The sequence below is a fragment of the Podarcis gaigeae genome (genome assembly GCF_964106915.1).
Source record: "Podarcis gaigeae genome assembly, chromosome: 15".
NCBI classification, from domain to species: Eukaryota; Metazoa; Chordata; class Lepidosauria; order Squamata; family Lacertidae; genus Podarcis; species Podarcis gaigeae.
This window is the reverse complement of record NC_139692.1, coordinates 33309189-33336081: the sequence shown is the minus strand read 5'-3', so window position 1 is coordinate 33336081 and position 26893 is coordinate 33309189. Positions and strand designations below refer to the sequence as shown.

The 26893-nt window shown below is 42.0% G+C and overlaps 1 protein-coding gene across 15 annotated transcripts in view; it reads right to left on the bottom strand.

Annotated features, from left to right (window-relative positions):
- CUX1 (cut like homeobox 1) overlaps positions 1-26893 on the bottom strand; it is a 259810-nt gene that overhangs the window by 201905 nt on the left and 31012 nt on the right. The gene's annotated exons all lie outside the window — the stretch shown is intronic.

The window sequence follows — 26893 nt, the reverse complement described above, 5'->3', positions numbered from 1 at the left end:
CAAACTTGCATAAATGACATTCCCCTATTTCCTTGGGTAAAGCAAGATAATTTAAGGCTGCATGCCTCCACTAGTATTGCATTAGATCTACCTTTTTGGCATGACTTTTGACATTATGAATAACTACTGAATATCACAACTAATACATTCATTGACCTTTCAGGGTTTTCAGGTTCTAGAGACAAGACACAGTACATGTGGATTTTATTTGTGTAGGAACTTGTTCTGCTGAACTTGACCCTTTTGGCCAATTTCTTCCCTTTCAGCTAATCAAGAAGACACAGAGTTGCTTTCCCTTTCTTATGAACTAATTCAACCAAACCCACAACAGGGGCAATTCCATTAGGCCCAGCCTTTGTCAGCCTGATATGCTAAAGCTGATGGGAGTTGTATTCCAAAACATTAAGAGAGCAACAGGCTGGTGTACAATGGAGTAGAGAAGGCCTATCTTCTGGTCCTTATAATATCTCCACTACAAGAGTGTAGAAAACAAGCTGGACACACCTAGTAACAACAACAACAACAACAACAACGTCCTGTCCTCTTAAGTACCTACATTGATACAGCTTTTCACAACAAAACCAATTTCAGTGCTTCATCTGAAAAGCTAGCTCCTTTTCCAAGCCACAGCTGGCCAAAATTCACATATCAAAATTTAACTGCTATGGTTTTTATATCACTAGTAAAGCTTGTTAACAAGGAAGTGATGTCTGAGGATCCATGACTGAGGAGTGAAGGGCGGAGAAAGATTTTGAGCCATAGACTCCAGTTTCTAGGGAGTTTCAGCCCCAGCACCTTTCTTTTTAGAATACGTCATACATCCCATGAATACATGCTGAATACAAAGTTGATTGTATCTAGCCCAGCACTGCCTTGTGGCAGTTCTCCCAGCAAGCAAGACTAGCAAAGACTTAAGATTCTTGAAAGCACCACCACCAAGCCAGCTCATGAACTCCAGATCACAAAACCAGACAGCAGCTTGCCAAGGAAAAGACGATTTTGCAACTTGCTTAATTTAAAAGTGTTTGGCTGTAAGATCAATGGATGGCAGCTGATCAAATTCTCTGATTAATTCATCCACTGCCTTGTTCCATGTTTGCTGTTTTTATGCACGACAAAAACGAGTCCAGGAACGGCGTCACTCTGCAATGTTGCTATGCACCAGTCACCTCACCGTATCTTCCACGTCTACCCAAGAGATTCCCTTACTTTTTGCACACTCTAAATAGCAGGGGATGTGTATTGGCAGAAACGCCCCAGCTGTGCTGAGATCCATTGCTGCGTCGCACTACCATGTTTCCCCCATATCTCTGTCCATTTTATTTAAGCACTAAATTCAAGTATATGCACCACATTCCCATGAAGTCAATAGAAGTTGTGTTATGTACCTTGTGGGAGGATTTGCCTCTAGATTTGTCTTTACCTTTAATCGATTTCCTTTCATTCCAAATCTGATGTTCATGAGAAGTGAGAAAAACAGCTCACTAGTGAGTCAGAACGATAGAGAGCCCCTTCCCTCGCAACAAAATGTTGTGTGCGGCGGAGTGGCGCCTTCAAAGCTTTCCCCTTTTCAGTCAAAGAGAGTGGGAATGCCTGAGAAGGAGAAGGCATGTCTCTGACAGCTGACCTTAACCAAAAGTTCAGACACACTTTGGCAATCCCTCCTCCTCTTCACCTGCTGGCTGAAGCAGACATAATTTATATGGGATTGTGTACTTTCTTCCCTTTCCCGGAGCAAATCTGCACCCCAACCCCCTGCAGTCATTAAGTAGCTGTGGGATACATCTGCAATAACATTATGCATGCCCAGCATCCTGAACCAACTTCAAAACCTTATTAATAGACCTGGTTAGGCAAGGAACCTGGTTGTCTGTAGCCATAGCTGATGTGCCCATTAACCACATTCAAGTTTTTTTTTGGGGGGGGTGTTGCTCCAGAGAAGGCACATATGAGCCCATATCCCACTGCCAGTCTCTTAAATGCTGCTTAGAAATTTGTCTCTCAGTTACACATACATCGTCCACATTGCTACAATTTTCTGAAATGAAAATGATGCAAGTAGCACTCTGTGACCAGATTGATAATATATTTTTGGAGTCATTTTGGGTTTGTTCCTAAAGGGTTTCTGTACTTTTGCAAATCTTGGGTGCATCTGAAGGCAGCCCTGTTTAGGGAAGCTTTTAATGTTTAATAGACTATTGTGTTTTAATATTTTGTTGGAAGCCACCCAGAGTAGCTGGGGAAACCCAGCCAGATGGGTGGGGTATAAATAAATTAATAATAATAATAATAATAATAATAATAATAATAATTATTTATTTATACCCCGCCCATCTGGCTGGGTTTCCCCAGCTACTCTGGGTGGCTTCCAACAAAATATTAAATATTATTAGGTTGCCCCCATGCCTACTGCACAGATTTTGGTTACGTAATAACTCAACAAATAACATCACTATCACTTGGAATAAAAAACAATCGGCGAGGGTCGGGGGTTGAGTGTTTAAAATAGCAGAGACAGACCAACATAATATTTTCTGGACACTTGGAGCACTTGTATCTGGTTCCAATTCAATGGATATAGTTGCTCTAAGAGAAACAGACATATGAATGGCATTCTTAAGTTTTGGAGGGTTACAGGGGGAAAAATATCAATGCCACTGGCTCCATCAAACACAGAGAATTCACTCAGTCAATCAGAATTTTTGTGGTTTTAACAATCTTCTCACCCCTCTGAATCCTCTTGGAAACCAAGAAAAGTGGTGATGTCATAATGTTGGGCTTAGCTGTGTGGTCAGAACCTACACCTAACTGCCTCCTGACACAGCTATGTGTGCACAAGATAAATGTTTACAACATAGGAACCACGTGGCTCCCAGATATTCACAGAATCACAGAGTTGGAAGGGAGCCCCAAGGGTCATGAGTCCAACCACTGCAATGCAGGAATCTCAACTAAAGCACCCATGACAGATGACCATCCAACCTCTGATTAAAAACCTCCAATGACGGGGAGTCCACAATCTCCCAAGAGAGTCCATTTCACTGTTGAACAGCTCTTGCCCTCAGATGGCCATCTAACATCTACTTAAAAACCTCTGGTAAAGGAGGATCCGCCACCATCCGAGGGAGTCTGTTCCACTGCCAAACAGCTCTTACTGTCAGAAAGTTCTTGACATTTAATAAAATCTCCTTCCTTGTAACTTAAATCCACTGGTTCAAGTCCTACCCTCTAGAGCAGGAGAAAACAAGCTTGCTCCCTCTTCCATGTGACAGCCCTAGAGATGTTTGAAGATGGCTATCATATCTCCTCTCAGTCTCCTCTTTTCCAAGCTAAACATACCCAGCTCCTTCAACTGCTCCTAAGAAGTCTTGGTTTCCAGACCCTTAAGCATCTTGATCGCCCTCCTCTGCACATGTTCCAGCTTATCAACGCCCTTCTTAAATTGTGGCACCCAAACTGGACACAGAATAGAGTGATGCTATTACTTCCCTTGATCTGATTCAAACCCACTCAAGGGTAACTAGCACACATGGGCTGCTCATCCAGAAACAAGGGGGCACATGTAAGACATACTCCAAGTGACAGTATCCTACTTTAGCTGCATGTAATTAGCATGATTTCTTTATCAATTTATGAACCACACAGATGCCAAACAAAGGTCAGTGGATGTTTATCTTGTGTTCTATAATCTCATTCCTGATTAGAACAACTTGATTCAAATCCTCCCAATAATGCAATGCGATTGATATATTTAATACATTTTCTAGTTTTTCCAATATTTAGCTTTTTTATCACCACACGAGTGCTGGAGCAACAAAAAAAAAACAACAACAAAAAAGAGAGGCCCTGGAATCTATCAAAATCCTGCCAGCTGTATAACAAGGTGCCTAAGGGGATAACATACTTTCCGTCCCAGGATTACAGAGATTCAAATTTAAAATATTCCTCTCACCATAAAAGAAGATGTGCCCACCTTTTAAATTGATTTTATTTTGACAGCCTAAGGCTCCATTTCTGTATACAGTTACTTGAGAGTAAACCCTATTAGGCTCAGTGTGGTTGGCTTCCTGGTTCGCAGTGCTAAATATAGGGGGAAGTAAGGCAGAATGTCAACAGACTTTGATGAAATTCTGTAACATATGGGGAAACACTATAAAAAAGAAGGAAATCCTTAACAGTTGGACAAACCAGCCTTGGATGCATTTCAGAGTAAAGAGCCCAAAAAGTGTGTGTGTGTGTGTGTGTGTGTGTGTGTGTGTACACATACACATAACAGAAACCAACGTGTCTAACAGCTAAGCAGAAGGCCTTTAAAAGAATATTAGCAATCTGTTTAAAAAGCAAGAGCTCAAAATATACCCCCCCAAAAGGAGGGTTAATCAGGAAGAAAACTAGTATATGTGCAAGGCAATAATTATTTTCAAACAAAAAGGCAGAAAGAGATAACAAACACACTGAAATAAAACAAGACAAACTGCAAATTTCTAAAGGGTATGTTACGTACGTGGGACCTATGAAACATTTGAGAACAGCACATTTCTATCAAGTGGGTCTAGAAGGGGGTCAGGCACAACCCTGATTCCTGTTAGCTGCCCAAGATACCTTGAGCCAGTTGTTGAAAATATCCACAGCTAACATCAAGACTCACACAGGAAATCAGAAACATGAGCAACAGTCAGAGGTGATCTATACAAGGCAAAATCAAGCAGCTTGCCTAGACAGTGGCTTTTCAGGACAGTAAAGGTGGAGACAGACAGATCAGCAAATCAAAGTATCTGATTATTCATGTCTATCAAGCATTAACATCAAAGTGAAGAAAGGATCTAGTTTCTTGGCTGAAGCTAAGCTATAGCCACTAAGATTTTCCTGCACTTGTGGCATTTGGGGAAATGTTCACCAGAAAGGGCATTTAAGCACAATTCTGCATGGTTTAGAATCACTGCAGTGGGGCTGGCATAGAAGTATCTCCCCAAATGAGTTTGTCTGCCAAGACTCTGAGGAGATGAAGGTAAGACTTTTGCTCCTCAATTACCCTGACTTTGGCTTGGACCCAGGCATTCAAAGAATCACATTCTCCCACGCAAACCTGCCCAAACGTTATGATCACTGTAAGATCATCTGAAGCCTACCTGAATACACAAACCTCAAATCACTTGAGGTTCACCTCCCTCCCTTGAGACTTTTTTCTCCCCTAAAAATATAAGGCAGCCCCATATAGGGAAATTTTTAATGTTTTATGTTCTATTATGTTTTATAATCTGCTGGAAGCTGACCAAAGTGGCTGAGGCAACCCAGTCAGATGGACTACTACTACTACTACTACTACTACTACTACTAATAATAATAATAATAATAATAAATGTCAGAGCTTATGGGGGCTTAGTCCAGCAACATCTGGAGGGCCACAGGTTCCTCACCCTTGGTTTAAAGGCACCTGAAACCACAACCTCTACACAGTACCTGTCAGGTAACTGTTGAGTTTCATGATTATAAAAAGGCAGGATATTTATGTATACAGGATATTGGGGACTGCCTAATACTACTACTTAGCTGCAGACTTCTTTCCTGGCCAATACTTTTTTTGTACTTATCTGAGACGATGGTCACATTCTGTCTAGATCTAATGCCTCTGCCACCACAAAATGGAAGAAATTTTTAAAAGACCCAGAAGCAGGAGCTTCAGAGAGATACTACTAAAGCACACAGCTGCCAAGCAGCTGCTCCCAAGACTTCTACAAGTACAGATTTCATTAGTTTCATCTTTTTAAACAGTACACCAAACAACTACATAAGGTTAATTTAATGTTTGCAGCAGGAGCATTAATACCAAGCAAAAACATAAATATGATTAATGAGACATATCTATTTCTACTCGAATCATACTAAAATTAGACTTAAATCTTTTATGCTTTTTAAGATTTCATTTGCCATTACAAAAGGCAAGAAACCCCCCCAGCTACATCACCCTGTCTGTCATCCTGGAGGTTCTCATATCCACACATCGAGTTTTTTATTTTTAACTTTGGAAGGGTTGGCTCTGATGGCAAATGGGGGCAGGGAGAGAACTTGTTAAGGCTCCGCTTGTGCACAAACACAAGAATCAGGGGCTATCCTTTTACAGCTTGTTGCATTTTTATTCCACTCTTCCACCAGAGGCAGAAAAATGTAGCAGCATTTACCAACCTGGTGCCCTCCAGATGTTTTGGACTACAGCTCCCATCATTCCTGATCACTGGTCATGCTGGAAGAACGGGTGGAAGTGGTATTCCAAAAGCATCTGGTGGTCACTGACAAACAGTGTTTCAAGACAAGGGTGTTTCTCAATCCAACCTGAAGATGTCAGGGCCTGTCCCTCCCCTGCAACATTATTTTTGTCAAAATATTTGCACGGCTCTTGATGGGTTATATGCCTAAATCATATTTATTTATCACATTTATATCTCAGCTTTCCCCCAAGGAGCTAAAGGCAGTGTATGCAATTCCACTCCTCACTTTCTCCTTAAAACAACCCTATAACACAAACTAGGTTGAGAGAGAAACTGGCTCAAAACCACCTAGCAAGCTGCATGGCCAAGAGAGTTTGAATCAGGGTCCCCGCCGGTCCAATGAGCATTACATCATATTAGCATATTGGGTAGCCATGATCTCAATTAGCAGAGCTGAGAAAGACCTTTCTCTCTGCCCCAAAGACTGATGCACAGTACAGTAAGCAACACTGAAGTAAATGGCCAAATGGCCCAAATCAGTTTAATTCAACTTGATGCTTTTGTCAAAAGTCTCTCAAAATGTATTCCTCATCTGAAAACAAGAGGTTATAACAGCAACCTGTGGAGGGAATTGGCAAGAAACGGGACACTTTTACATACTGAAATTGCTACCTAAAACATTGTTGATATGTCCATTGACAAAATCCAGTAATTTATTCAGATGGGACCAACTACGTTTCCATCATTAAAGGACAACCCACACTGACGTCTTAGCACTCTGGGGGGCATTTCAGCACCTGTTTACATTGCTTCTATCTGTCATTTCTTGTGTGAACTCTCAGGACAGGAATAATTTCCTGTTCTTGTTCCAGCTCTAGCAACCCCAAAGACATAAATTCAGTGCCTTGCCTTAAGAGCAGCAAAACAACGGCTTTGCAAAGCTGGGGTGTGTGTGTGTGTGTGTGTGTGTGTTTCCAATTGCTCCCCAGAGCATGCAGCTGTCTCAATCAATGCTGATTGTCTGTTAATTAGTTCGGTTTTACAAGCTGATGGAACAGATGACTTCATCCCTCCCCCTCCCTGGCGGAATAATTCTTCCTACCAGATGCAGTCACCTACCATATGCAGAGGGCTGGACTGTGGCAGGAGGAGTAGGGGCAAGCCGTCTTTCCACAAAGGGCTCTTTTTCCCTGCAGCTCCTTGGGGCACTGTAGGGTCATGTTCTCAGAAAATGCTGCAACTCCCAGGGGTCAGTTTGCCACGAAAAACTCACACATGCTTCTAGGTTCTGGGTTAAAGGTTGTGTGAACAACTCTGCACAGCCAGAGCTAAGCAACATCTTTATTTTAATAGGTTTTTGCATCAGAATTAGCTCCTAGCATCAGATCTGTGGCTTTAAATATGCCTTGTTCAACAGAAGAACACTTCGCTAGGACAGGACCTCCCCAAACGGATTCGTTTGCGGTGTATAAAAGGAAAAGATCCTTGCATACAGAAGAGCTCATCCTCAATGTTTCTGTGTGTGAGACACTGTCTAGGGAATATCACCTGACTGGAAGGATATTTGGTCCAAGCCTTGATTAGTGTAGAGATGTGAAAGGTAGCCTCCTCTGTGGGTGGGTACTTTGGTTCCACAGGACCCTATTTAAATTTTTATTTCTTGTGACACATACTTCTTTCACATCACATCAGCATACCCTTGTACAGTTTGTGAATTCTTGACTAGGGGCACTAACTAAACAGGGGAGGGAATTTTCCTCTTCCAAAGCACATACATCAGGCTAGCTTTCTGAGCACCCCTTGCTGGCTCCCAAGGCAAGCATTAAGCCTCAGAGTGCAGTTTGTCTGCTGAATGTGCATGGGGAGCCCGTTCCCCAAGCTGAAGATGCTCATCGCAGCCGTAGTGGTGCACACTTTGCAACTTTAAATATGTGCTTTCCTGAAATCTTTATATTTTATTTGTTAGACTCATATCCACCTTTTTTCCCCCTGGAGTCTTCAAAGCTGCCTTCAGCATTAATAAAACACAACTAGTTTCATATATATATATATATATTTAAGTACTTTAACATTAAAACCATGCAAGTAAAGGATCCATGAGGAAAAATACTGGTAGGCCTGTAAAGAAATTGGACTTTGTCTCCCTGGGATACTTGTACGGATTGCTGCATATGATGAGATGTATAGTCTCTCTCTCTCTCTCTCTCTCTCTCTCTCTCTCTCTGTGTGTGTGTGTGTGTGTGTAAATAAAACAAACAAACCCGTTTGTTCATTGGGGATTACAAGGTTAACTGAGAAACCTAGCAATTGCCCTGAGGCTCAAATATCAAGGCCCTTCATTCTGGATGTTAGGAATGACACATCTCTTGTCTGGGGGCAAGAAAATTAAAAGCTCCCAACCTCCTTGATCTTGGAGCCTATGGGAAGAATATATGATGGACAAAGGGAAGTTATATAGACAGATGGGCAGCTGGGAGGTGAGCAGTTCAGGGTAGGGCTCAGCATGATAAGCAAAGGTTGCTACTCAAGAGATGATTCTTCTGAGAACCTGGTGAGTTAGGGATTGCAGAAGCCCAGGGATAGTGGATTGCATTTTAATTTGCTTTGTTTTGTCATTCTGCTCCAAAGGAGAATATACTGGTTTTCTGTAACTTATGCATAAGTTTCTCTTTGTAAACTTTAGAACTTGTTTCAAAAACTTATTTCAACATCCTCAAGCCTGGAAGTCAAAACCTATGCTACCTTGGGAGCCTTCAGGAGCCTTTAGGAAGGTTATTATGCTGACTGATAAAGAAGCAGCCTTGCAGAGAAATTATATCCAGTGGTGGCAAATTCTTTAAGGGAGAAGGGTATGGCTGAGCAGGGGGGAACACTCTGTTAACCAGGAACACCCTCCCCTCGAAGGGTATCAGGCCCAAGGTGACTGGGAGCTGGCTACCACAGAGCCAAAGAGAGGAAAACAAGTTGAAAATCAGAACATTTAAAGCTTGAATTGGGTTTAGAAATGAATGGCAGGGTGTATCTCCCAAAATGAAATATGGCAATAAATGCATATTTAATGGAGTAACCAAACTCTTGTCAATTCTGAGTACATGTTTCTGGCTACAATGTATGGGTGTATGTGCTTACTTCAAATTGCACTGCTGACAATTATAAGTCAAAAATTAATTGGGAGGAGTCAGGCTTGTCTGTCAAATTCAGAGCCTTTTGAAAAAGAAAGATGCAGAATAGATAAGGAGTACCACCGGAAGCAAAGGAAGACTGATGTGTGAAAGCGCATGTGGATATCACAAGTAATGCTTATTTCAGCATTCTTCACATTTCCACAAACACACATACTGCCTATCATTTGACTGATTAGAAAAAAGGGGAAATACCATCTCTCATTGATTTTGAGCCTGTCCAATATAACAGCTACATGTCAATTTCTTAATCCAGCTGAACATCATGTGAAGAGGCATGGGCTGTATTTATATAGTAAAGGTGTGAATAAGTCCCATACTAAAGAGATCCTTGTCTTGCCAAAGAAGAAAACCTAAATGTAAAACATTCATCATGAATCAAGGCGACACATTTTAAAACATCACATCAAGTTATGCTCCATGCTAGTTCTGTGTAATGCAAAAGAGAGCACAAAATCAAGCTCATTCAAGTTCACATTTGCCTTGCTCCTACAAACCATCTGCACTGAACTCTGCCAAGCTTTTCTTTTGTTCTGGGTCCAGGCTAAAAGGAAGAATCAAATTGTTTCTATTCTTTTCATGCTTGGTTTTCGCTCACACATGTACACAGTCTCTTAGAGACTGAAAACTGCTCTCATTTCCCAGCTCCTCCTTTACACATCAGTTTATATTGCACATCATCTTTCGGGTCTCCCAGGAAGCAGCCATGCCATCAAGTTTTCATAGCAATGTTTGCAGCAAGACTGCTCACCCTCTCCCCAGAATAAAAAAATGTGGGAAAGCTTCAACAAAATTAACGAAGTCAAATCAACAGCATCAAATAAAACAGTCCACAATAAAACTAATTCAAGCTTCAAGGAAAATATTTCAGATCCTTCTCTAAGTGATATTTTGCTTTCCACAGTCACCAATCTAGCATCCAGAGATCTCCACGTGGTTGCAACTGGACCTGAACCAGTCACAAAACGTGCCTGACACCTGGCTAATTTCAAACACCGATTAAAAAGTCTGTATAGGAGAGGGAAGGTTTGGCATCTCTTTATAAATCCTCTTCTTTTAAAACTAACATACCTGATTCAGAATCTCAGCTCTGAATGCAGCATGTCAGGTTTCCTGCAGGCCACCTATCCAGTCTAAGTATAAAGGGGAGTGGGCATATGTACAGAAAGACAACCCACATTTGCCAATCTGTGAAATAAAAATGATGAAAGTCAAGTTATAAGCACCATTTGGCATATGCACGCATCAGTTTCTAAGATATACCTCAGGATGAGACTATGCAGACTAGCATGAATGTGATCATTAAAGGGCCCTGTTAAATTCAAAAAAATAACCTACCCTCTGGGACACAATCAAGATAGTTTACAGCACTTATTTAGGGCTTGCAATGCTCCTCACTCGAAATACTGCCATCACACCAAGGGCAGAAAGCAGATTTAGCTCCATTATAGTAGTGCCCCCAAGTACTACTTGAATTTCCTCCACTCAAGGAAAAGTCGCCATTCAATCCTATGGGAGGAAAACAAAACAGTGCTCTTGTAGCAAGGACAAAATCTTATTTTGCAGTTCTAGCTGTACTGTTGTGAGAGGAAATCGTCAAGGTCTTGGTGGGGATAGAGTCTGTATACAGAGCAAATAGATATGTATATAACCCCCTCACACACATACCCCCCAAAAAACCTATGCGGTATGCTTCTCATGGCACTGCCACCACCAACCATCATGACAAGTAGCATTATACTTAGAAATAATTATCTTTACTGGTGATGTGTACGTATGTCACAATCTCCTGAAAATGCTGATCATTTTAACTTTGCGTCACCCACTCCCAAGGTCAGCCATAGTCTATCTGCCAAACAGTTTTAACATTCAAGTCAAGATTTTCTAGGCAGGAGAATCCAAGGTAACAACATTCTGCCATTTATTTGCTGTGTTCTCCACAGCAATTCAAGCGCCTAAGTTGAGAATATAACTCACACAAGCACCAAAACTTTTGAATATCCATGGGAAGATTTCATTTTTATAGGCAATAAACATTAAATCTAAAGGACTGGAACGTAAAAAGTGTTTTAATACCACATAAATCACTTTTCCCCAGACAGAGTAAACCTCTGACGTTTTTAAGAACTGTGATATAAATTTTTATGGCAAATTATCTGCATAGAAATTATCTGTCCAAGATGCACTTTTTAGTACCTATATCTCATTTCCATAATGCTACCAATCTTTGCAACTGCCAGATCCAATCCAAACTGAAAGCCAAAGACATCAACACTCTGGCTAAATTGGGCTCCTCTCTCCATCTGGGAGCTTGCTGTCTTTTTCACCACCCGTAGAGCCTTATCCATTTCAGAAGTTCAACACTTTTTAAACTTTTGCTAGTACAAAAGAGGAAATAGGTAACTGTGTCATTTACAAATCACGCTAGTTCCAAACACACACTTCTTATTTTATGCCATAAGATTGTTTCCCACAAAACTCTTCATTTTAAGTTAATAAAATATTTTCTCCGGATAATGAAGCACCGATTTGTTTTTCTGCACTAGGTGATATCCCCTCAGACAGAAGATGGCATATATTAGCACCCTATAGGAACATGGATTCCTATGCTACCCACCAGATGGTGGTTAATCACCCACTGCTGGGGCAGAAAACATCCCCTCTGGGGACACTTCCCTAGAGCCTACCACGAAATATTTGATTTCTAACATAAGGAAAGTGGAGGCTGACCTCTGACTCAGAAGACAATGGTCACATTCAGATGACTGATATCTCAAACCCTTGGCTCACACACTCTCTCTCTGCCCCTTTCTCCATGCACACAGGGGAAGGAGATGCTACTTCTAGTTAGTGGCAAACCATAGTCTTCTGTTTTGTCCAAATGTGGCAAACCATGATTTATACAAACCAGAGTATTCCCTCAAACAAGTCTTCCAAACCACAACTTAATCCTGGCACAAGCACAAGTCATAATGTGCATGAACTATAGTTAGCCTCATCCAGACCAAAGAGCAAATTATGGTTTGCCACTGCCCAGAAGCAGAAGTTTCTCTGTCCCGTCATGTGAATCAGGAAAAGGAGTGTGTGCGCAAGCTGAAGGGAACACATTCTAACAAAACTGAGCAGCCCAAATAGGAGAGCAGGATCCAGAACAATATAAAACAGAACAAGTGATACAGCTATTTTGTATAAATAAGCACCTTCCTCCCACCATCTAAGGAAGCAGCTAAATACATGAACTATGTCAATATCAAACTATGATTGCAGTTTATAAATATCAGTATTTAAAAGCTCAGTATCTGCTTGCTGCAAGTAGCCTTGCCATTTTCAGGCAGATTATTCCACATTGAAATACCTACCATAGTCCTCACTCAGTCCTCAGAAACTATTATTATGGGCATTAATTACTCAAACATTAAGAGTATAAATTATCACAGTGCCAAGAAATGTTTTAATGAGACTGAGATGGAGAGGAAGTAAGTGCTACTTAAGACTGATTAAAATCTATGTAGATATGTGCATTAGCCATGTTGAAAGAATGAACAATGACTGGGAAGCACCCTCGCTCTCAAAGCAGAGCCACGATGCTCAAAGCCAAAACTACATTCAAAAACGTGTCACTTCCATAATAGTTGAACTGTCATTTCTTCCCCCAACGAATCCTGGAAATGGTAGTTTGGTGAAGGCATGAAGCATTCTCAAGATATCCTTCGCTCCCTGCTCCCCACCTGCTCCATTTAGAGATCCCAGAATGCTGTGGAAAAGGGAAAAGCCATTAAACCAGTTTAAGCCTGTCAGGCAGATCTGCCCCAAGGCATCCTAGAAACAGAGGACAGGCTCCCGTGTCACTGGAAGGCCTCACAGGAGAAAGGCGCATAAGGAAGGCCACAGTTGTCATAAATGCATAACCCTAACCTAATGTAACATGCTCTTGAACCAGTTATTCTCTTTATATCCCACCTATTCCCAATGGAGCTCAAAGAAAGGCACGTATGAAGTCCCATGATCAGCACCAGAAGCTCCACCCTCTGGCTTGTCTTTAGCAAGATCTGGTAGGGAGGCTCCACAGCTGCAGAATTCCCTTCCCATCAAGTCCTCTTTCTTTCTCATCTTTAGAAGAGTTCTGAAGACCTTTTTTATGAGTAAAGTTATGCTACTGCTCATATTGTGGGTGCAGCTGTGGTCTAAACTACTTAGCCTCTTGGGCTTGCCAAGCGGAAGGTTGGCGGTTCAAATCCCCGTGATGGGGTGAGCTCCCGTTCTTAGGTCCCAGCTTCTGCCAACCTAGCAGTTCGAAAGCATATCTAAGTGCAAATAGATAAATAGGTACCGCTCCGGTGGGAAGGCAAACGGTGTTTCCGTGTGCTGTTCTGGTTCGCCAAAAGCAGCTTAGTCATGGTGGCCACATGACCCGGAAGCTGTATGCCGGCTCCCTCAGCCAATAAAGCGAGATGAGCGCCGCAACTCCAGAGTCGTCCGCGACTGGACCTATCAGTCCGGGGTCCCTTTACCTTTTCACTGCTCATATATTTCGTTTTGATGTGCTTTTTGCTCAATTCTGCTTTATCCCTGGTGAAATTTCATTCTTCAAAAGTGGGATATAAGTCAAAGGAAGAGACTGGCTAGCCTACTTTATTGTCACTGTAACCCTGTTAGAGGTAATGTAGAAGGACCATGCTCTTTTGTCTAGGACTAGATAAAGTTGCTTCTATATTCTGAACATCATGAAGCTGCTAAAATAAGTGTTACAGAAGCAGTGATAATTTCAAATTGTATCTCAGAAATAATCAAACTAGAAAAAGTGACTTCATTTTTATTATTAATATACATTTATATCCCACTTTTCCTCCAAAGAGCTCAAGGTGACATACATAATCCCCCCCCCCCCATTTTATCCTTATGAGCCTTATGGCTGAGTGGGTCCTAGTCCAACCCTAACCACTACACAACACTTGTCTCTCATCACTTTCCTAGTTAGTACATGGATAGTGGCAGCTGCATCAATAAATGCTTCTCTGCCACTGAAGAAAGCATCTTCTGCATATCAGGCAGAAAGCCAAGCTAGGACCCTTCCTCTTGATATACAGGGGGGTAGCCTTTTGAGCAGGGGCAGATTGTGAGCAAACATTAAAACACACAACCCCTTCTTCCTACAGGCTTACAAGCCAGACAGGGAGCTTTTCTATTTGATTCTGCAGATTATATAAACTAGCTCTATTAACTGTCAAATTCTATCACAACCCCCCCCCCCTTTAATTCATGAGTACCACATTTTTGTATTTGCATGTTCCCTATGCATTTCCCCACATGGAAAATATTTTACTCAGTTGAAGATACTTAAAAGGTGTAGGGGGCAGTGGGAGGAACGTGGAATTGTGGCTTAATAATAATAATAATAATAATAATAATAATAATAATAATAATAAAGTAATTCTAGCTGCTCCAGGGCATCATGGCCTGACAAAGATGACCTCATCTAACTCACCAAGTGAGAATCTGCTGAATGTGAGGTGAATCAAAGGGGGATGAAAAGAAACATGTGCTGAGCGTTTTTGTTGCCAAGTATTACAACAAGCCTCACAATTCCCCGAGATAAAATAGTGCTGTTTCTCAAAACAGATCTCTAGCAAAATATTAAACTCTTCAGTCAGAAAAGCCCAGCCACGCATCTCTGCGCAATGCATTTCTATGAATCAACAGTTTGCAAAATGAATGCTTCCAACTCAGCAGTTTGCCAGACAGCCAAATGGCATTCTGTCATTTTAAGCCTTTAAATGTAGCTTTCCCACCCGTTCAAAACAACTCACAAAAAGGGGGGGGGGGGACAGCCACCCTTAGACTGCTCATATGCACTAAGCAGGATTTAAGGATGCCGCCCCAGATGAACTTGACTCAAGCCAGGAACACAACATGCTGTGGTCCATCATAAAATCGGGTTAATAGCACTGTGGTCCAATTCACTCACACTTCCCCATCACAACCAACAACTCTATACACACCACCAGCCTCCAACTGGAGTGGTGCAAGCAAAGCACTCTCAAATCATTCCACAAGGGCACAAACACACACTAATTAGCCAACTTTATAAAGCAACCCAATGTCACGCACGTGGTGCAACCAAGGTACCAAGCATATGTATCTATGGCGGCAGAGACTCCACATATGCTTCCTCTGCCCTGGCCTTATAGCAGGAAGCAATGTGCACCAGGCGTTACGACAAGTAGGCAAGCAATGAATTCTATGGGTGACCAAACCAGAGGCCATGTGGCATGATTAGATTTCTGCAACACAAGCAGAGTTTGATGCCGAGACCTGCCCTGCCCATTTCGGGCTGCAATCTCTACCCCGCACTGCAGGGACCCTCTACTGCAGGGGCAGAGAACCACATTTTGCCACAGTGCAGGCTCTGCTTTAGCACTTGGTCTTTCATGGATAAATGGGAAGTTTTCAGTTTAAGAATATTACGGTGATTGTAGATGGCTGTTGGTTTTGGTTGGAATGGTTAGCTGGTGTTTGCATTCGTAGAGCACCAAGAAGTACAACTTTTACCCTAGGTGGCACTACAGATCAACATCATTGCATTTTGTCTGTTTAATCATCCTCCATTTGTAAATGTAATTAAGCTTCAGTGTCTCATGTTTTTTTACCTCTAGGAATTGGAAGCCCATCAAATTATAAGTACATCCTCCATGTCCCTGCTTGTTTATTTCAAAAGAGATAAGAAAACTGTCTGCGTCTTCCTCTCTCATTCGGCTCTAGCACTGCCTTTAAGCTGCTTGGAATAACCCTTTCCAGAGACATCTTTCAACCAGAAGTCATTTCCATGTGACTTTAACATTTGCTCCCTGAAAGCTGGTTAGAAAAGTAAGGAGTCAGCCTTGGAAAAACATCCTTCACCACTACTGCCTTTCCCTCCTGCAGCAAATTCACCTAGAGCTGTGGTTTTCAACCAATGTGCCATGGCACCCTGGGGTGCCTTGAATGATGGCCTCTGTCTCTCTTTTCCTCCCTCCTCTGATGCCCTCTCGCCAGCCTCTGTCTCTCTTTTCCTCCCTCCTCTGATGCCCTCTCGCGTCTCTGCCTCCCAAAGGTTTTGTGCAGCTGTTTGTTGCAGTAGCCCTGGCTACAAGCCCTCCAGGCAAATGGTGCCTCTGGGGCTGACCAGGGGGTGCTGCTTGCCAGATGCTGAGGTGGCCTCAGAGAAAGAAAAAAAAAGGGTGAGGAAGCCCAGCCAGCCAGTCCACCAGCCTTTGCTGTTGGGAATGGACAGATAAGTGGGAGACCGGGCAGGCAGGCAGGTGCTGTGCTGGCCTTTCTTGTGCTTGCTGTGTGCAGGTCCTGCCTGGAAGCGGAGAGCCCAGTGCTGAAGGGGAGCCTTTACTCCATGCAGGCCCAGCAGCACCCGCTGCTGCCACTGCAGCCTCACAAGGTGAGGTGCCAGCCTCACGTTTATCTTTGGCCAGTTGGGCAACTAGGACTGGGGGCATCTTCTTCCAAGGCCCCTGTGGGGCAGTGTGAGGAGGCAGTTCAGAGACCAGGGGCAGACGAAGCAGCTGCCCATAGGACTCCCAAGGAGAGGGGGAGGAGAGGAGGCTGAGGGAACACTCCACAAGGAAGGGTGTTCGAAAAAGGGTGAGAGGCTGCCAGCTCTGCAGGCAAAGGGTGACATAACTGGTCTCCTGAACCCCACAGGATGCCACAGAAAGAATATAGTTGCTCAAGAGAGCCGTGCACTTGAAAAGGTTGGAAACCTCTGCCCTAGAGCATTTATATCCTGCTTTATAGCCCGGAGAGGTTCTTAATGCAGTTTACAAAAATATTCTCAAAATAAAAATCACACTCAATCCTAGTACAGGAACAGAAGTTACACGGTGTCCATATGGTGCCAGGGTTACCCTGGCAGAATTTCCTGCCCCCAACCTAGTTCTTTCTTTGTGTCATACCAGGCAGGCACCAAAAACCTGTGAGGCTATGTAGCTGAACCTCACTCAAACTGCTAAGCAAGCGGTCTTCCAAACTTGCTGGCAATCTGCACTTCTTAAGTGAGAGGGTGGGGAGAGGGCTGTGGGGAGAAAGGAGTGTATCGCCACCCAGACTTAGGGCTCATCTACAGTTACCTTTGCTCTGCATTTCTAGGCACAATCCGGGCTTTACAGCTCCCTGTCCAAGCACCATTATTATTATTATTATTATTATTATTATTATTATTATTACCCCAGGTGTTCCGTGCTAAAACCCACTCTTTACCAATGAATTGGAGCAAAAGGCATTCTGCAGAAAACCCGAATTCACTTCTGTTAGTGGGAAACAGTCCTTTTGCCTGCACCCACAAGTTGTGCTTTGCAAGCCAAGACCAAAATCTTCATATGCAATTCAAAAATTCCCTTGTGTGCCTGAGAAATAAGAGTGATTCAAATTATCCTGTGAATGGGATTTGGAGGCCTCCTTGGCTTCTGCAGGTTTTTGAAACTGCTCTTCAAATCATCGTGAATGCACTCCTGCAGGAGGTGATAAAATGGATCCGAAACTGTAAGCACATATCCCTCATTGCTCAACTTGGCTTCTGGATGTTATATATGTGGCAAAGCTCTCTTCTCTGCATTAAGAGTCTGTAACAGGAATGACCGCTTTCAGGATGCCCTAAGCAACTCAATGTGCTCAAAGCCACCACCATTCAAGTTTATTGAGTGACAAGAACTTGTACCTGAACTCACAGTCCTTTTGCATGCCTACACTTATTCCTCCTTCCCATTTATGGAGAATCTTTTTTTAAAAAAAAAACCCAGAGAAAGTCAAACCTGCTGCTATGTTTGTTTTTACAAAAGCATGCACATTAGCAGGCCAGCAGTAGTAAGGAAAACGATTCACTGTGATCAAGAACCTGCCAGCAAATGGAAAAAAAAGGAGGGAGAAATTAGATTGGAAGCCAACGATTTGCTTTTGATGCTGGAAAGGCTCCAGTAAAAACTGGTTTGTACATGGGAACATGGTGTCAGACTAAAAGAGAATCAGCTTGTCTGACTTGTGGTTTTCTTGACAACATTCATCTTCTCTTGGCCTGATAAAGAGCAATTAGTGCTCGTCAGTTGAATCATGTGTTATTAAGATCATCCAGGCATTCTTTAATTATGGTTAGCTAAACAGAGAGTGAATGAGAGCTTGGGCAACTCAACTTTACACTTCCTTTTCCATGAGAGCTCCCAATTCTCTCCTGGTTTTTTGTTGTTGTTTGTTACTGTTGTTATTTCCACAAGCAGATACATGTACCTTACCAGCATTTTCCCCTCCCCAATCTTAGGCTCCTGTCTTAAATCTTAGCCCAATCTCTTTATGCAACCCTGCTGGAATAATGACAGTGAAGAAAAACTCCTTCAATTCTTGTGTAAACAAATCTGATAAAGCCAAGCCCCTCAGAAGCACAGAAGGTATTTCAAATGCTGCAAAGGATCTTATCAAGCAGCACTCAATGTGCCCTATTTGCAGGGCTCTCTTTTCTGTGCTTACAGCCTGCAAAGGTCCAGGGACCAATTGCCTCTTGCTTTTAACTTGTGGAACTCATGGCCACAAAATATGCAGGGTTGTTGACCTACCCTGCTTTCTGAAAGAATTAGACAAATTCTTGGAGAAGATTATAATCAATAACCCATTGTTTCTGATAGTTCACTCAGGAAACTCAATGTTCAGAGGCTGTATGGACTAAATAACAGTAGAAGAGGGCAGTTGCCTTCACGCCCTGGCTTCTCAGAGACATCTGATTGGAACTACACTGCCAGGCAGCAACATCTGTCAGCCCTACACAGCATGGCAAATAGTCAGGAATAGGGGAAGTGTAATCCAACAACATGCGGAAAGCACCCTGGGATAGACTATTGGTCTTATCTAGCCAGAAAATCCTTTTTCTTCTACTTGTTCAGAATTATTCCCAACGAGGAGAGTTTGAAACAGTGTATGATTAAATCATTCCACTTCTGAGGGGAAACTGTGAGGAACACAGAATGCTTGGACCTGGCTGGAATTTCTAGATAAACGAGATTTAAAGTCTAATGCAAAGATAATAGGAATGTGTTCCTAAAAGCTTGGTTTATGACTTCCAAATTTTTGTTTTCCTCTTCTCTCCCTTACCAAATGTCCTCCCACCCAAATGGCTATGCTCCCCAAAGTCTCTGTACCCACTTTATACCTAAGAGTAGGGGCTAATATCACTTGAGAGCATTTCCTTTATAGGGCCAGCAAGGTGGTCAGGAAGAGAGCATTAATGATAAGGAGATGTTCTTTTTTACTACATGAAAGATCAGAAAACATTTCTGGCTAAGGTTTACACAGGTATGTTGCAATCCCAAAATATTCCTCCGAAAGGCTTATGAATTTCAAAGCATTACCGGGGGGACGACCAGGAAAATCTTAACAAGCACATCTATTCAGACAGAATTCACATTTATGCATGCTCTGGGTTATATCCACCATAAGTCATATATAGAGCAGTCCTACTGAAATTAATGGACATGAATAACTTAAGCCCATTAATTTCAGCAGGTCTACTCCAATGAGAACTTCGTGGGATACAACCCTCTCCTCCTGCCTCCATGCCTGCCCACATGATTAAGACTAAAATACACTCATGGGAATTTGTCATAAGTCTTGGAATGTATCTAGCAGAAAAAACCTCAAAGACTTTTGCCATCCAAGTGTCACTGAAATTTAAGATGTTTAACAGGGAAATGGAGACAAAGCATTTGCCTGTCAGCCGTGTCTCTGCATCATAACCCAGTTCAATGAGGGTAAAACCAGGAAATGTTTATGAATGTGGGAACTGGCTTTCCCCTGATGACCATGGGCAGTGATTCACTAAATACAACAGAGAGGCAAGCTTTTCCAGCAGCCACTTCTGCCATAGGTGATTCACTCACTTTTCACACTGCTGTAGTGCATTGAAAATGAATTCAATACAACTTGCACAAAGCTAAATCGACAGTCACTGAATTGCTCCCTTTGACTGTGTACACATGAATACAAATGGAAGGGGAGTGTCAGTTTAGGAGTAAATGGATACTTGCACATGCTTTAAGTATTGACCTGCAACCCATCATGCTCTGAGCCTGCAGCACCTCCTGAACTGGAGTTCTGTGGAACATGAAGGGGAATCTGTCTATGCAACACCACACACAGAGTCAGTCTGGGACAGAAGAAGGAACTGCAGAGAAACCCATCTCTTAAAAACCAACAGGCTAGAACAGGTGTTTTCAGTGATCATCACTTCTTTCCATAAAAAGTGGTTTTTAAACTCTGCAGCATGAGACCACCTCTGCCTTTGTCTTGCTTCACTCTCCACCCCACCACAATTTTAACATGGCCAAATATTGACAGTATCCTAACAAAAGACAAGTCATGTTCTTAAAAAATCACATGTGGGCACCCCACAGTTCTCCATTCTTGTGTCTCCAGCCTTTATTGTTTGCAAAGTTTGGATGATCTAATGGCTCCCATGCAGTGTAAGCAACTGCTATAGGAAGTCAATGTGCATGGGAGGAAGGAGACCATCATCTCTATGATGGACATAGATGGGAAGGAATTGGGAAGAATCCACTTCCTCAAGCATCCAGAAGCAAAGAGCACAGCTTCCGATTCCATTGACCACGGCATCGTACTCTAGTCATTGCAAGCTATTGTTAGAACCAGATACCCGTTTCCTTATCACCTGATACTACAAAACTCAATTGCTTAGCCCATTGTTACAGATTATAGATTTAAGCCACAATTTACATAAATACAAAAAAAGTTAGCATTGCTTGGGGTTTAACTGCATGAGGAATTCTGCAAAAATTGCTATGATTTCAAGGGAACTAATCACAGGATAAGGAACTGTGGGCACTCCGGTGATAGTCTGTACCAGAAGAACTTAGGGAGGAGATCAATTAAATTAGCTATAGAAAATGGCCGCAAGACGTTTCCCTTACCCTGCAATCTTACATATATGCAGCACTTGTACTGCCTGCAAGAGAGACAGGATGTTCTCATAATGCCAGCATCTGTACTGTGTTGGCACAGCAGCCAACCACTTTCCAAGCATGCTTCCTCGCTGAAACAGCAAAGTTTAAGAATGGCCCATTAGACCTAGAACATAACTACAAAGGCGCTAACAGTTCATTTGTAACATTAAAGGAAAAGCCTACAGCAACTGCCTTGTAATCAAGTTCAGCTGTCTGCAGAAAAACTAGCCTCCAGAACTACAAAATTGCACTCAGCTGCCCTTGAAGTGGCTTCCTGCAGGAGGCAGAAGAGGGCTGCTGGCTTTTCTGCAGGCCTGTTTGTGGATTTTCCAACCTCAGGATCTCTACCCACACCACCTTTCCACCCACGTTTTGTGACAAATATGCTGTAATCTCCCCTTTACCATAAAGGGAGGTTAGGTTGCCGAAGCTTGTAGAAGGGGGTGTGATCAGAGAAGATGTAGGAAAAGTTTAGGAAGGGCCAAAAAAAATCTCAGGCATCTGATCAGAAATACTTTTTTTCACAGCAAGGCAGGAAAGCAGGTCTGAAAGCCTGAAATATTCTTCCAACTGAATCCAGGAGACAACTCTGCCATTCAGAGCTGCACCATAGACGGTGCTTGCCCTGTGTAATAGGGAAGCAATGTGCACAATGCTTTTAAAAAGAAAAGAAAAAAAGCCTTTCACCTAGTCACTTGTGAGAAGCAAAAATTGTTTCCAGGTGAACAAACAAGGTTTTTCAGTTACTTAATTTTATACTACCGGTCTACTAAGGAATCTACAGTGGTACCTCTGGTTACGTACTTAATTTGTTCCGGAGGTCCATTCTTAACCTGAAACTGTTCTTAACCTGAAGCACCACTTTAGCTAATGGGGCCTCCCACTGCTGCCGTGCGATTTCTGTTCTCATCCTGAAGCAAAGTTCGTAACCCGAGGTAATATTTCTGGGTTAGCGGAGTCTGTAACCTGAAGCGTATGTAACCCGAGGTACCACTGTAATGTGTTTTGAGACATGGGTTAAACACACCGTATTACAAATAGACAACATAAAACTAAAACCTCTTCTAAAAGCAGTAAGATGGGGGACCTGTGGTCGTCTAGATATTGTTGGACTTCAACCACCATCAATCCCAGCCAGCACATCCAATGATCAGGGATAATGAAAGTTGAAGTTTGACAACATGTGAAAGGCCCACAGGTTCCCCATCCCATGGGTAACACAAACTATAACAGATTAGAAACTAAAACAGAATTTTGTGTGAGGCTACTTATGCACCACAATCAATTACCATAAACGTCTGATAGCAGAGCCGTATTTCCACTCAACTGTGTAAAAAGGAAGAACTATCCACATACAGAGCAGCACAACTCCTGGACGTCTACATGAGTTCTGCATGTACCCTCCAGAGCAGGAGGAGGCTGGCAGAGTAGTGACTCAGGCAGACATCACATAGACAACTAGACACTAGGACAACTGAAGGATCCAGCCACAAGCACAGTATGCATGCACGCAAGCAAGCAAGCAAGCAAGCAAGCAAGCAAGCATTGTTGGACATTTATAGCCTGCCCTTCACCATGCAGTCCCGGTGAATACAGGTCAATACAATTAAACCATGTAATGTCCTCCACTCACAAAGATCTGTACAAAAAGATGCATCTTGATCAGTCATCAAACTGTATACAGTGGCGAAGCCAAACACACCACAGAGGGGAGGGCATTCCCAATCAAGCACTGCCACGGCAAGAATTCCACATGGCAGCAGATAGAAGTGAGCTCTTTAACATTTTGTTGCCAACAGAATACCTATTTAATCAGAGAAGCTTTTTGAAGAACTGTCCGCCACCTGATTCACCTGGTGTTCATACGCTTTGCTTAGACATGGTGTTCATACGCTTCCCTTAGACATCTCCAACAGGGGCAGCAAGCAGCTCTTAATACATGTCTGTTGTTTCCAGCCTTTAATGTTTGTAATAGCAAATGGGTGCTGCAATTTCAAAAAGAGGCCCTCCAGTATGCTAGATTGCCAAATGTGTTCCTTCTTGCCATTCTGGACATTGCTCCAGGTCATAGTTTTGAAGTAACAGCATGCAATCAGGAGGACAGGAAGCTGGGATTGTGCAAAACAGAAAGTTTGCCAACATCACAAAGCAGCTGAACACAGAATTCAAAACTGGAAATTGCACTAATATTGCATGCAAGGGGAGGGGAGAATCTCTGCATAGCACCCCAGGAAGGTGGAAATACAGCCCCCAGGCCATAGAAGGTCCTCTACCCCTGGCAAGTCATAGGATCATAGAACTGCAGAGTTGGAAGGGACCACGATGGTCATCTGGTCCAACCCTCTTCAATGCAGGTATCTAAACTAAAGCATCCATGACAGATGGCCATCCAACATCTGATTAAAAACCTCCAATGAAGGGGAGTCCACAATCTCCCAAGAGAGTCCATTTCACTGTTGAACATTTCTTACCATCAGAAAGTTATATAGCGTTTCAGAACTATAAAGTGTTTTTGGACCTAGGGATGTCTTTCAATCTGGCCTGTTCTTTAAGCTTCTCAAAACTTTGTGCTAGGCAGCATAAGTCACAAATTCCAATTACAAATGCCCCCTTTACTAAGCATGCTCTCTGACCACGAAGCAATAAATGTAATTTCATAGAGAACAGCTGCATTCCAAGCCCCATGCACAACCCTCCTTTTCTCTCACACTCAGCTTAAAATTTTCCTTCCCAATTTCAGCAAACCATTGCATCTGAATTAGCAAAGCATCATTTGAGCGAGCCCTCCAAACCATAATTGAAACAGTGAGGGCCACTCCAATGCACATAGCTCTATCCTGAGTTCTATTTCTTAGTAAGCATGAGAGACCTTCCAAAGTGGCTACACTTAACAGGTTCCTACAACTCCAATGTGAAAATGCAGCCATACTATCTATATATTTTATCACTACCTATAGTACATGACTGTGTTCTATACTTGTATTTACAAGACTACAGTTGACATTAATGTGCTGATTACAGATAATTGACTTTTATGCCTCTGTTTGTTGTTAAGAGTGGGGTGGGGGAAGGATTCACACATTTTCCAGAACTATGAATAATGTGTTTAATTTGAATATGTCCTCCACCCTAACCCTAAGGCTGTGTGCTTGTTTTATAGAAGCACACCAGCCTGGCTGAATAGGGGGAATAATTAATTACAGAAGAACAGATCTTCAGTACAGATTATTATTATTTTCCTTTTATGTCATTTTTGGCTCTTCTGTCCCCTCATGCAAAGACAAATTAATCAGGGGGGCTTAAAATCTAAAAATTCTTCAACCTGCAAAGATGCAACAATACAGAGCTGAGGCACATAACAATTCTGGACCCAGGAGGGTCTTAACTCTGTAACCTGTAAAAATAAAATATATTCACCTATGTTTCCTTGTTTTTAGGACTGCAACATCTAATCAATTGATTGGTTAGAGTGGCTGATTAAAAAAAACAACAGAGCAACTAGAAGGTACCCTAGATTAAGCGGGCATATTTGCTGTTTAGTTCTTATAATGCTGCCAATGACAGGCCCCATCTTAAAATAGGCATTCCCCATTTTCTTATGCACAGGAAAAACTTCCGATTCTAAGAACAAAAAAGTGTGATTTTGCTTCAGAACTATCCTTTTACACATTAGCAAAAAATATATAGTCTGAATCAACAAATTAGAAAGCTAAAATTATGGTTTCTTTGGTTTCTTAAGCACTGCTTAAGTCACACCAGTCTGCATCTGCAAGGGAGCAAGGAGCCACACAAGGCACAAAAATTATGTCCTCCCTGGGAATCCCATCTGGGATTGCACCAAATATTGGTCACCTTCCCTCTTGCCTTTGCACCCTGAATGGGTGGAAACTGGCTTTTTCTTTTAAAGTTGTCTCATAATTCTAAGGTTTTGCTGATGGCAAAATACTGAAGCTCCCTTTAAGGGCTATTGTACCCAAGGGGCTGTTAATTATCATTATGCTTTTTTAAGAAATCAAGAAAGACAATATTATAAAAAGGAAATAAAATGGTGTCCAGCAGTTGTAGCAAGGAGACACTGCTGTCACTCCACTCACAGCTCCTGCTGCAATTGTGCAATGCGTTGTGGGCCAGGGTCCTGCCAAAAACCAGGGATGGATGCATCTTTCATTAGTCCAGCCACTTGCAAAAGAAACCTCACCCTTGTCTCTTGGCATACTTACAAGTATGCAATTAACATGATTTGCCTATTGTTCCCAATAATGTGGGACACACCAAACTACAGAGGGCACAATGCACTGAAAACTCATGCAATATTCTCTTCTGAGCACTTCATTCATGTGTGTGTGTGTGTGTGTGTGTGTGTGTGTGTGTATTACAAATATAAACTTCTAAATTTTTAACATGTGGATTTATAACTGCTACATATGGATTTATAGCTGCTACATATGGATTTATAACTGCTACTTTGTTCTTGCATCCTAGGGTTTTTTTGTACTTAATTTTCCAAAAGGTTTATCTAGAACCTTCTTGACTACAAACTTTGTTTAACATTTTAAATAAAGAATAGAAATGGGGGGCATTCAAGATTTTAGCAAAGACCCATGACCAACACAAAAATGCCTTTGGGGCTACAGGCATATAGTAACACACCTGGAGCAAAATAATCAAAGGTATAAACACATCCCCTGAGCTGGGTTGTTGTCAATTATATGACTGAACCTCTAGAAAAGCTCCACAATTAATAGACGGTATATCAAGAAATATGAACATGACTATGTTTATGTGAGGGTTTTGTTTTATTTTTTCCCTCTGGGTGTCCAGCCAAGTTTCCTGTAGCTATGCGAAAATGTACAATCTGAACTGGCATTTAAAATGCAACAGACAAAATCCTGCTCTGCTGCTACGTTAATTGCACTGTATTGTGAAATCCCTTTCATTTCATTAAATCCACAGGTACAGTTCTTCAACAAGTATTTATTATGCCAGGGTGGACTGACTTAAAATCAAGCCTGTATAAAAAAGTGCTCTAAATTATTATATTCATTGTCAAAAAAGGGGCAAATTTACATGCCACATGTACTTTTAAAAAATGTGAATACTTCCTTAAAGAGAAATGTTTGCTATAATAATACATTCCTTGAAAACCGAATAAAGCTTTCATAAAACCTCGAAGGGATACACTATATTTCTTAAATATTCAACTTAGTAGTTTCCATTTTAGAAAAATGTTATATAATACACTACATAATATTCATGATAATCTCACATATCACACATACATCATGAGAACAGCACTCTGCACTCTCCGCCAAAAATAAACTCAACAATAAGCAAGGGCTGGAGTAGTTATTGGACAAATACATGTTCTTTGGTAGACAGAGCTATAAATATTTTCACTTATAATACTGACAGCCAGCTGCAGAGAACAAGCATTTATAAAGCATAAAACAGAAGCAAAAGGTCACCCACAGGTATTGGTGGGCAATGCCCACTGTGAGTTGACCTAATATTAACCCAT